The sequence below is a fragment of the Bos taurus genome, chromosome 12 (genome assembly GCF_002263795.3).
Source record: "Bos taurus isolate L1 Dominette 01449 registration number 42190680 breed Hereford chromosome 12, ARS-UCD2.0, whole genome shotgun sequence".
NCBI classification, from domain to species: domain Eukaryota; kingdom Metazoa; phylum Chordata; class Mammalia; order Artiodactyla; family Bovidae; genus Bos; species Bos taurus.
In genome coordinates, this window is record NC_037339.1 from 7,918,374 (window position 1) to 7,930,624 (window position 12,251).

A 12,251-nucleotide genomic window follows, 5' to 3' on the forward strand; every position below is an offset into this window, starting at 1 on the left:
ATAATGTTAATTATCAGTGGTGAAATAGCTTAAATTAAAATAAATATCAGATAAGCAAACCTTAAAGGATGTTTTTGTAAACATATAAGACTTTATCATGCTGGTGAAATAAAGAGTTTTCTACCATTTTCCCACCAAAGAACACCAATCTTGACAATCACCATGGTTGGAAGAAGACTTTGCAGAATTCAGGAAGCCAGTGGAGAAATTGCAATGGAATTCCAGGAGGCCAGTAGAGCAAGAAGTCTGAGATTGGATACATTTGAGAGGGTAAGAGAAACAGTTAACTTTACCCAAGTCTCCCCTCCCCTAAGGCAGCACGGCTCAGTGCTAAGCAAGACCTTATTGGCTGTGATTTCTTCAGCAGGTGAGAGTGAACCCAGCTTCCCCAGTTGCACAGGATGCTGTCAAAGAGATCCACTACTTTCTCATCCCATTAAAAATATGAAGTGCGTAGCACAGCTAGGATTGGAAAGTCTGGGAGAACCACAGATACTGGAGATCCCACAGATCCTACTAAGGTATTTTGCAGACTGCATCAGTAAGTATGCCCAAGAACTGCTGGGGAGGCTTCACCTTGAATCCCACTAACAGGCCTACAGGTAACCCCAATGTTCCTTTCAACTCACACTCCTTCCCCCTCAACTCCATGGCTGGCTTCTTGTGTGCACTCTCCAGTGGCAGCAAGAGCCAGCCTTTGCAGACAGCTACTGAGCACATGCAGAAAGCTGACCCAACTCTGTGAAACCGGGTGAAACCACATACACTTGAGTATCCCTCACTTCCCTAGGGAAAGCAAGAGAAAGCTGTCAGCATTCCATCTGCTTTTGCAGGAAGATGAAGGCATAAAATCTAAAGGACATCCCCATAAGCAGGAACAAGAAGTGCAGAGAATTGTATCTTAGAAAAGATCTGAGAAAGCGTGAGGATCTCTAACAGGACTGACAAAAGGTATTTCTTCCCTGTATCTAGTCAGTAAAGATTGGAAGAGGTAACTGCTTCTTCAAATATGTTGTGGCTGTAACAATAAAAACACCAACAAAATAGAAAATAAATAAGTGGGTCTATATCAAACTAAAAATTTCAGAAAAAACAAAAACAAAAGAAAAAGTCAACAGAGTGAAAAGCAACCTAAAGAATACTAGAAAATATTTTCAAGCTATAAATAAGAGTTAGTATACATACTATATAAGAAATGAATGCAACTAAATAGTTTAAAAAATGCACAAATAATACAATTGTAACTTGGGCAGAGAACTTGAACAAAAATGATATACAAATGGCCAACAGGTATATGAAAAGATGCTTGACATATACATCAATGTATATGTCAAATGAAATATCATCTTACACCTGTCAGAATGGTTATCATCAAAAAAACAAGAGATAATAAGTTCTGGCAAAGATGTGGAGAAAAGGGAATCCTTGTATACTGTTGGTGGGGATGTACATTGGGACAGCCACTGAAGAAAATAACACGGAGTTTCCTCAAATAATTAAAGATAGAACTACCATATGAATATAAGATTACACATAAGAACTGTACAAAAATATCTTCATGACCCAGATACCTACGATAGTGTGATCACTCATCTAGAGCCAGATATCCTGGAATAAAAAGTCAAGTGGGCCTTGGGAAGCATCACTAAGAACAATGATAGTGGAGATGATGGAATTCTAGTTAAGCTATTTCAAATCCTAAAAGATGATGCTGTGAAAGTGCTGCACTCAATATGCCAGGAAATTAGGAAAACTCAACAGTGGCCACAGTATTGGAAAAGGTGAGTTTTCATTCAATCCCAAAGAAGGGCAATGCCAAAGAATGTTCAAACTACTGCACAATTGCATTCATCATCTAACACACTAGCAAAGAAATGACCAAAATTCTTCAAGCCAGGCTTCAACAGTACATGAACCAAGAACTTCCAGATGTTCAACCTGGATTTAGAAAAGGCAGAGGAACCAGAGATCAAATTGCCAACATCCACTTAATCATAGAAAAGCAAGAGAATTCCAGAAAAACATGCTTTTTCTTCACTGATTACACCAAAGCCTCTGACTGTGTAGATCGGAAAAAACTGTGGAAAATTCTTCAAGTTTTGGGAATGCCAGACCACCTTACTTGCCTCATGATAAACCTGTATGCAAGTCAAGAAGCAACAGTCAGAACTGGACTTGGAACAACAGACTGGTTCCAAATTGGGAAAGGAGTACATCAAGGATATATATTGTCACCCTGCTTATTTAACCTATATGCAGAGTATATCATGAGAAATGCTGGGTTGGATGAAGCACAGCTGGAATCAACATTGCTGGGAGAAGTATCAATAATGTCAGATATACAGATGATACCACCCTTATGGCAGAAACTGAAGAGGAACTGAAGAGCCTCTTGATGAGAGTGAAAAAGCTGGCTTACAACTCAGCATTCAAAGCATAGGATCATGGCATCCGGTCCCATCGTTTCCTGGCAAATAGTTGGGGAAACAATGGAAACAGTAACAGACTTTATTTTCTAGGGCTCCAAAATCACTGCAGATGGTGAAATCTGCAGCCATGAAATCAAAAGACACTTGCTCTTTGGAAGAAAAGCTCTGACAACCTCAACAGCATATTAAGAAGCAGAGATATTGCTTTGCCAGCAAAGATCCTTCTTGTCAAAGGTATGGTTTTTTCAGTAGTCATGTATGGATGTGAGAGTTGGCCTATAACGAAAGCTGAGCACCAAAGAATTGATGCTTTTGAGCTGTGGTGTTGGAGTAGACTCTTGAGAGTCCCTTGGACTGCAAGGAGATCCAATCAGTCAATCCTAAAGGAAATCAGTCCATCCTAAAGGAAATCGGTCCTGAATATTTATTGGAAAGACTCATGCTGAAGCTGAAACTCCAATACTTTGGCCTCCTGACCTGAAGAACTGACTTATTAGCAAAGACCCTAATGCTGGGAAAGATTGAAGGCAGAAGGAGAAGGGGACGGCAGAGGATGAGATGGTTGGATAACATCACCAACTTGATGGACAGGAATTTGAGCAAGCTTCGGGAGTTGGTGATGGACTGGGAATCTGGCATGCTGCAGTCCATGGGGTCCCAAAGAGTCGGACACGACTGAGTGGCTGAACTGAATTGAGCTGAACTGTATGACCCAGTCATTCCCCTTCTGGGCATATATCAAGTGAAACAAAGTGAATATCTTGAAGTGATAGTCACACTCCCAACTCCTAGAAAAATACTGAAACAGACTCAACAAGGAATAGAAAATCTGAATAGAATTCTAATGAGCAAAGAGAATGAATTAGCAATTTTTAAAGTTTCTGCAAAAAAAAAAAAAAAAAAAAACTAAGACCTGATAGTGATGACGGCTTCAACTGAAGAATTCAACTTCAATTCTTCAAAAACGAATTAAGCTCATTCTCTCTTTGGCAGCACATATACTAAAATTGGAATAATGCAAAGAAGATTATCGTGGTCCCTGCAATAGGATGGCATGCCAATATGCTCCAATTAAAAATTTTAAAAAGAATTTAAGGCCAATTATTTCAAATTTTTAAGAAGAAAATAATTTAGAAAGAGGAGAAAACATTTTTAACTCAATTTATTAGGCCCGCATTACTCTGATAGCAAAGTCAGGCAAAGATATCACAAAATCTTTAAATTATAGATGACAAGTTTTCATGAAAAAGTACACAAAATTCTCAAAAAATAGTAACAAGTCAGATCCCACAATATAGCAGAAAGGATTATACATCATGACCTAGTAAGATTATCTGAAAGACTCAAGGTTGAGTGAATATACAAGTATCAATCACTGTATAGCATCTTATTAATAAAATGAATACTCCCCAAATTCATTGCCATTCTTGTCAATACTGCAGTAGGATTTCCTGCAGAAACTGACAAATTAACCCTATCATTGACATGTTAATCCTATGATTTACATGTTAAGAAAACATCCCAGAATAAATAAAACCATCTTGAAGAATAAGAACAAACTAAGAGGACTAAAAATTTCTGACTTCAAAACCTCTGCAAAAGGTACAATAATATAGTGTTTTACTGGCATAAAAAAAATAGACATGTCAGTCTATGGAATAGAACTGAAAGTCCAGAAATAAACTCATATATCTATGGTTAGCTGATTTTCAATAAAACTGCAAAGACAATTCAATGGGGAAAGAATAGTGTTTTCAACAAATAGTGCTAGACCAACTGTATATCCAGATATAAAAGAAAGAAGTTGTAGTTTTATTTCACAACAAACAACAAGTAACTCAGCATGGATCAAAGACTTTACATTTATAAGATATCACAGTGAAAAACTATTAGAAGAAAGTATATAAATGTAAATCTTTGTGGCTTTAGTTTAGATGATGCTTTCTTAGATATGATTCTTAAAGCATAGCAACCCCTTTCCCACTCCGCAAAAAAAAAAAAAAAAGAAACTAGACGTTATGCATATAAAAAGCTTTTGTGATTCAAAGAACACTATCAAGAAATTGAGAAGCTACACCTAAAATGTGTGGAAATATCTGTAAATCATATATCTAATAAATACCTTATTTTCAATATATGTAAAGAACTCTAAAAACTCAACCAAAAAGCAAATATCCAACCAAAAATGGGCAAAGAACTTTAATACATAGTTCCCCGAAGAAGATATACAAATGACCAACAAAGACATAAGTACTCAGCACCTGTAGTCATGAGGGAAATGTAAAGCAAAAATATAATGACATACCACTTCACTCCTACCATGATAGCCCTAATCAATTTAAAACTGCAATAAATTTAAAAAAGGAAAACTACAGATAATAAAAAGGGTGTGGGGAAATTGGAATTATGATGACTTGAAATTTGGAAGTAAAATCGTGCAGTTGATTTGATAAATAGCGTGCAGTTCTTCAATAAGTTAAGCAAAGAGTTACAATAAAAACCTGCAATTCCCTTTTTAGTTATATACCCCAGAGAACTAAAAGCACAGCCTCACATATAAATTTGTACTCAAAAGTCTATAAAATATTGTTTAAAGTAGCAAAATAGGGGAGAAAAACTCAAATTTTAATTAATGAATAGATAAGCAATTATGTGTATGTATACACACACCAAAAAATACACATGGAATATTATTCAGGCATTAAAAGTAATTGAGAACTAATACATCCCAAACTGTGAAAGAACTTTGAAAAAATTATGTTAAGCAAAAGAAGCCAGCTACAAGGCTGTATAAGTTTGTTTATAGAAAATATACAGAATCTGGCAAATTAATGGATACAGAAAGTAGGCTACTGGATTAACTGCTAATGTGTATGAAATTTATTTTGGGTTGATCAGAATATTCTGGAATTAGGTAGTTGTGAAGGTTGCAAAACTTTGTGAACACACTAAAAAGGCTGAATTGTATGATTAATTAGATGAATTTTGTCTAGATTATATCTCAATAAAAAGGCATAAACATATTAAAATGTATAGACAGAGAACACCACACAGATACAAAGCCAAATAAAACTAGAATTGCAGTATCTGTACCAGAGTAGACTTCAGAAGAAGAAATATTATTAGACATAAAGTAAATATTTTAAAATGACAAAGTATACATTATCTAACAAACATAAAATGCTAATGTTTATCTTCACAAAAGAATTTCTAACATGTGAAAAAAGAAATGAAAGAAGAAACAAACAATGAATAAATATATTTCAACATCCAACACTACTTTTTAGGTAACTAATAAAAGTTGGCAGAAAAATGGCAATGTATAGGTGAGCTGAAAAACAATATTTATCAAGTTACTTTATTGCCTAATGGAATATTCTACCCAACAGCAGAATATACATTTTTCTCAAGTGTGCATGGAACAGTCACCAAAACAGCTTACATAGCTGGACACATAAAAAACCCTTTTACAAATTTAAAGGAATACAAATAATACAAAGAATTTTCTCAGATCATACAATTTAAGATATAACTAAATATATTGAAAATGCCAAAACTTTTCAATATTTGGAAAATGTAATAATCATAAATAGTACATGTGTCAATGATAGAATCTCTAAAAAAATCTAAAATACAGTCTGAATTGAATAAAATATGAAACACTGCACATAAAAATTGTCAGAAGCACCCAAAGTAGTGCATAGAGATACATATATAGCATCAAATGCTTATATAAGTATAGACAAAAGTTCTTACTTAAATCAGTAATGTACATTTCCACAGTACTTATCATGAGTAAAAAGAGCAAAATAAAACAAATCAAGCAGAAAGAAGGGTATAAGTTTAATAGTACAAGGCAGTGAAACTGAAAACAGAAAAACAGTAGAGAACACCAATGAATCCAGATATTACTCTTTTTAACAAAAAGTTAATAAAAGTGATACAACTTCAGTCAAATTGAACAAGAATGAAAAAAGAAATATTATCCGAGATCCCCAAATCATTAAAAAGATAACTAGGGGTTAATATAAAGTATATATGCACACAAATTCCATAATTTAACTGAAATAAACCAATCTCAAAATTTAAAAAAAGTAGATAACCATGATGGTATGATCACTCACCTAGAGCTAGACATCCAGGAGTGCAAAGTTAGGTGGGCCTTAGGATGAATCACTATGAATAAAGCTAGGGCAGGTGATGGAATTCCAGCTGAGCTATTTCAAATCTTAAAAGATGATGCTGTTAAAGTGCTGCACTCAATATGCCAGCAAATTTGAAAAACTCAGCACTGGCCACAGGACTGGAAAATGTCCATTTTCATTCTAATTCCAAAGAAGGGCAATGCCAAAGAATGTTCAAACTGCAACACAATTGTGCTCATCTCACACCTTAGCAAAATAATGCTCAAAATTCTCCAAGGTAGACTTCAATAGTATGTGAACCAAGAACTCCTAGATGTTCAAACTGGATTTAGAAAACTCAGAGGAACCAGAGATCAAATTGCCAACATCCACTGGATCATGGAAAAGTCAAGAGAATTCCAGAAAAACATCTACTTCTGCTTCATTGACTATGCTAAATCCTCTGACTGTGTGGATCACAACAAACTATGGAAAATTCTTAGAGTGATGGGAATTACAGACCACTTTACCTGCCTCCTGAGAAATCTGTGTGCAGGTCAAGAAGCAACAGTTAGAATTGACATGGACCAAGAGATTGTCAGGAGAAATATCAGTAACCTCAGATATGCTGTATTTTGTGACCTTGGTTATATGCAGAGTACATCGTGCAGAATGCAGGGCTGGATGAAGCACAAGCTGGATTCTAGATTTCCAGGAGAAATAACAATGACCTCAGATATGCAGAGGACAATGCCCTTATGGAGGAAAGTGAAGAGGAACTGAAGAACCTCTTGATGAAGGTAAAAGAGGAATCAGTAAAAGCTGGTTTAAAACTCAACATTCAAAAAGTTAAGATTATGGCATCTGGTCCCACCACTTCCTGGCAAATAAATGGGGAAACAATGGAAACAGTGATTATTTTCTTGGGCTCCACAATCATTGCAAATGATGACTCCAGCCATGAAATTAAAAGACTCTTGCTCCTTGGAAGAAATGCTATGACCAACCTAGACAGCCTATTAAAAAGTAGAGACATTACTTTACCAAAATGTGTCTGTATATGTAAAGCTATGGTTTTTGCAGTAGTTATGTATGGATGTGAAAGTTGGACCATTAAGAAAGCTGAGCACCAAAGAATTAATGTTTTTGAACTGTGGAGGTGGAGAGGACTTTCAAGAGCCCCTTGGACATGAAGAAGACCAAACCAGTCAATCCTGAAGTAAGTCAGTCCTGAATATTCATTGGAAGGACTGATGATGAAGCTCCAATACTTTGGCCACCTGATGCAATGAACTGACTCATTGGAAAAGACTTTGATGCTGGGAAAGAATGAAGGCTGGAGGAGAAGGGGACAACAGAGGATGAGATGGTTGGATGGCATCACCAACTCAATGGACATGAGTTTGAGAAAGTCTGGGAGTTGGTGATGGACAGGGAGCCTGGAGTGCTGCAGCCCATGGGGTCATAAGAGTCAGACATGACTGAGCTACTAAACTGGACTGAACTGACCAACATATAATAAAGATAATCCTATTATACAATGCATGCACAATTAGGAAAGAAGAGTTTCTTCAATAAATGGTATTGGAAAAACTGTCTGTCCACCTGTAAAACAGTGATACAGGAACTTTATTAACATTAAATTAAGAAAAAAAAAGGAGCTCTCTATATATTCAATACTTAAAGAAGAGCTGAAGCTGCAAACTGCTGGAAGAAATTATAAGAAAAAATCCTTTTGTCGTACCTTTTGTATATAATCTTGGAAGTATATGCAGTGAAAACTAACATTGGCAAATCAAAGTGCATTGAACTAAAAATTTCAGCAGTGGCCACAGGATTGAAAAAAGTCAGCTTTCATTCCAATTGCAAAGAAGGGCAATGCCAAACACTGTTCAAATTACCATACAATTGTGCTCATTTCACATACTAGCAAGGTTATTGTCCAAATCCTCAAGGTAGGCTTTAGCAGTACATGAACTGAGAATTTCCGTATATATAACTTGGCTTCAAAGAGGCAGAGGGACCAGAGGTCAAAGTGCCAACAATCATTGGATCATGGAGAAAGCAAAGGGATTCCAGAAAAACATATACTTCTATTTCACTTACAGCACTAAAGCTTTAACTGTGTGGATCACAACAAACCATGGAAAATTCTTAAAGAGATGGAAGTGCCACATCACCTTACCAGTCTCCCAAGAAACCTGTATGCAGGTCAAGAAGAAAAAGTTAGAACTAGACATGGAAAAAGGGATGGTTCAAGATTGGGAAAAGAGTACATCAAGTCTGCATTTTGTTACCCTGCTTATTTAATTTATATGCAGAGTGCATCATGAGAAATGCCATGCTGGATGAATCACAAGCTGCAATCAAGACTCCTGGGAGAAATATCAGTAACCTCAAATATGCAGTTGTTACCACTATCCTGGCAGAAAGTGAAAACAATGGTCTCTTATTGAAGGTGAAAGAGGAAAGTGGAAAAGATAGCTTAAAACTCAACATTCAAAAACTAATATCATGACATCCAGTCCCATTACTTCATGGTGAATATTAATAGAAGGGGTAAAAGTGGCATAACACATTGTGTTTTCTTGGGCTCCAAAATCATTGCAGCCATGAAATTAAAAGATATGCTCCTTGGAAGAAAAGCTATGACCAACCTATACAGCATATTAAAAAGCAGAGACATCACTTTGGTAACAAAGGTCCATATAGTCAAAGCTATGGTTTCTCCCGTAGTCATGTATGGATGTAAGAGTTGGCCCAAAAAGGAGGTTGAACACCAAAAAATTGATGCTTTCCAATTGTGGTGACTCTTGAGAATCCCTTGAACAGCAAGGAGACCAAACCAGCCAATCCTAAAGGAAATCAACCCTGAATATTCATCAGAAGGACTGTTGCTGAAGGTCCAATACTTTGTCCACCTGATGTGAAGAGCTGACTCATTGGAAAACAACCCTGAGGCTGGGAAAGATCGAAGGCAAAAGAAGAAGGAGGTGGCAGGAGATGAGATGGTTAGATAGCATTGCTCAATGGATATGAAATTGAGTGAACTCTGAGAGACAGTGGAGGACAGAGGAAACACGTCCATGGGTCCCAAAGAGTCAGACACAGCTTAGCAACTGAACAACAACAACATTTCTGTATAGCAAAAAAAAAAAAAAAAAAAACCGACAAAGAAACAACCTATGTGATGGGAAAATATTTGCACATATGTGTATATAGTCTATATATATTGATATACACATAATTAAGTTTACCTCTTTCTTAAGGCTCAACAGTAGTTGATTGCATATTGTGGCAAAATGGATAAAACTGGATATCATTACACCAACTGAAATAAGTCAGACACAGAGAGACAAATACTGTTTATTCTCACCTAGATGTGGAATATACAAAAGTAAGACTAAGAAGCAGAGAGTAGGATGTTGCTTACCAGGGTCTAGAGGGTGAAAAAAATGGGGAAAATATTGGTCAAAGGGCAAAAAGAAAAAAAAAAAGTCAAGTATGTAATAGGAAAATATTGGCAAGCCAAGTATCTCTTTAGCAGTTCATATTCAAAATAAATAAGCAACAACAACAGACAGGAAAACAAACAACCTGATTTAAAAATGGGCATACAACCTAAATACATATTTTTTGGTTAATATCTAAAATAAATGTATTTTAGCAAAATATATTTAGTAACATACAGAAAAGATTTAGATACACAGGAGGAACTTCTGAAGATATGATGTACTACATCATGATGACTGTCATTAACCACGCTTCATTGTACACGTGAAATTGGCTGAGTAGAACTTAATTGTTCTCACAAAAAAGGTACTATGGAAACTGATGGATATTTTAACTAGCTTGAATGTTGTAAACATTTTACAATGTATATGTATGTAAGAACATCACATTGTATACCTTAAGTATATTCAATTTTTGCCTATACCACAATAAAGCTGGGGAAAAGAAATGTAATCTTTTTAAAGAAAGTGAATTTGTAATTATATCTTTCAATAAATAAAGCATCAGATATAAGATGTTTCCTGGGTAAATTGTATCAAACGTTAAAAAAAATACCAAAGTAATACCATCTCTTCCTGAAAAAGAACAGGAGGGAACACTGCCCAACTCATTGTGCATCCAGTATTATCTGAATAACCAAATTAATAAAGACATTACAAGAAACACAAGCTACAGATCAATAACCCTCATGAGTATGAATGCCAAATTATTCACCAGTCTTTAGCCAAATATATATAAAACATACAGAAAAGAAACTACATCATGACAAGTAGGGTTTATTCTAGAATTTCAAACTTGTTCAGTAATCAAAGGAGATTGAGATTGACACACATGCTCTATTGATACTATGTACATAGATAACTAATATGAACATACCACAGGGAACTATACTTAAGGCCCTGTGGTGAGCTGAATGGGGAGGAAACCCAAAAGGGAGGAGATATATGTATTCATATGCCTGATTCATTATGCTGTAGAGTAGAAACTAACACATTGTAAAGCAACTATACTCCAATAAAAAAGGAAAACAACTAGTGCAAACTATCATATCAACAACTTAAAGGAAAAGCACTTGATCATCTCAAGAAACACAGAAAAAGCATTTGACACACTTAACGTTCATCCATGGTATTTCTATGTATTTGTGTACTCTTCTTCATGTGCTCAGTCACCCTCTCATGTCTGACTCTGTGTGACTCTATGAACTGTAGCTCGCCAGGTTCCTCTGTCCATGGAATTCTCCAGGCAAGAATACTGGAGGGCTTGGCATTTCCACTCGAGGGCATCTTCCTGACCCAGGGATCAAACCTGCATCTCTTGCAATTCTTGCATTGGCAGGTGAATCCTCTACCTGCTGACCCATGTATTTGACAGCTATTCAATAAATCCATGTTGGTTGAATAAATTAAAATGCTCAATAAAGCCACAACAATGGGAGGAAAATAAACAACTTTAAAGCCATAATATTGATTTTAGAGTTATGACAAAGTGTAAAATGAACCCACAGGAGCCAAAGGAGAGAGATTTTTTTGAAGGAAGATGACCAAGAGTAGGGAGTTGCTGATGTGCTTAATTATGAGAACTGAAGAAAACATACTTGAAAATTAGGAAGTCCATGCTTGTCCTCATAATACAAATTAAACAGAACCTAAAAGAGAGGTATTGTGTGTGTGTGTGTGTGCGTGTGTGTGTGTGTGTGTATATATACACACACACACAGACCCCTCAGAGGAAGAGATGGAAAGATTTTATACCTGATAGTTTTTATTCAATGTGAGGAAGCAAAATAGACCTAGAGGCAATAAGAAAATAAACATTGAGATAATTTTAAATATGTTAAATATTTTAGAATCTCCAAACATCTTAGGGGAAAAATCATATCATGATTAAAAGCAGGCCACTTTAGAAAGTTCTGTAAAATTTTCTGGCAATGGCTTACAGCTCAAAAAAAACATAGTGATGTCTTCTTTGGAGAAATGTCTATTTAGATCTTTGGCCCATTTTTTGATTGGGTCATTTATTTTTCTGGAGTTGAGCTGTAGGAGTTGCTTGTAAATTTTTGAGATTAGTTGTTTGTCAGTTGCTTCATTTGCTATTATTTTCTCCCATTCTGAAGGCTGTCTTTTCACCTTGCTAATAGTTTCCTTTGATGTGCAGAAGCTTTTAAGTGTAATTAGGTCCCATT

At 35.8% G+C, this 12,251-nt stretch overlaps 1 non-coding gene across 1 annotated transcript; it reads left to right on the forward strand.

The window, feature by feature from the left end:
• The first annotated feature begins 3,406 nt into the window (after positions 1–3,406).
• On the forward strand, positions 3,407–3,513 carry LOC112449165 (U6 spliceosomal RNA). The gene has a single exon (XR_003037654.1). It is a non-coding gene; the product is annotated as a U6 spliceosomal RNA (small nuclear RNA).
• The last annotated feature ends 8,738 nt before the right edge of the window (positions 3,514–12,251 follow it).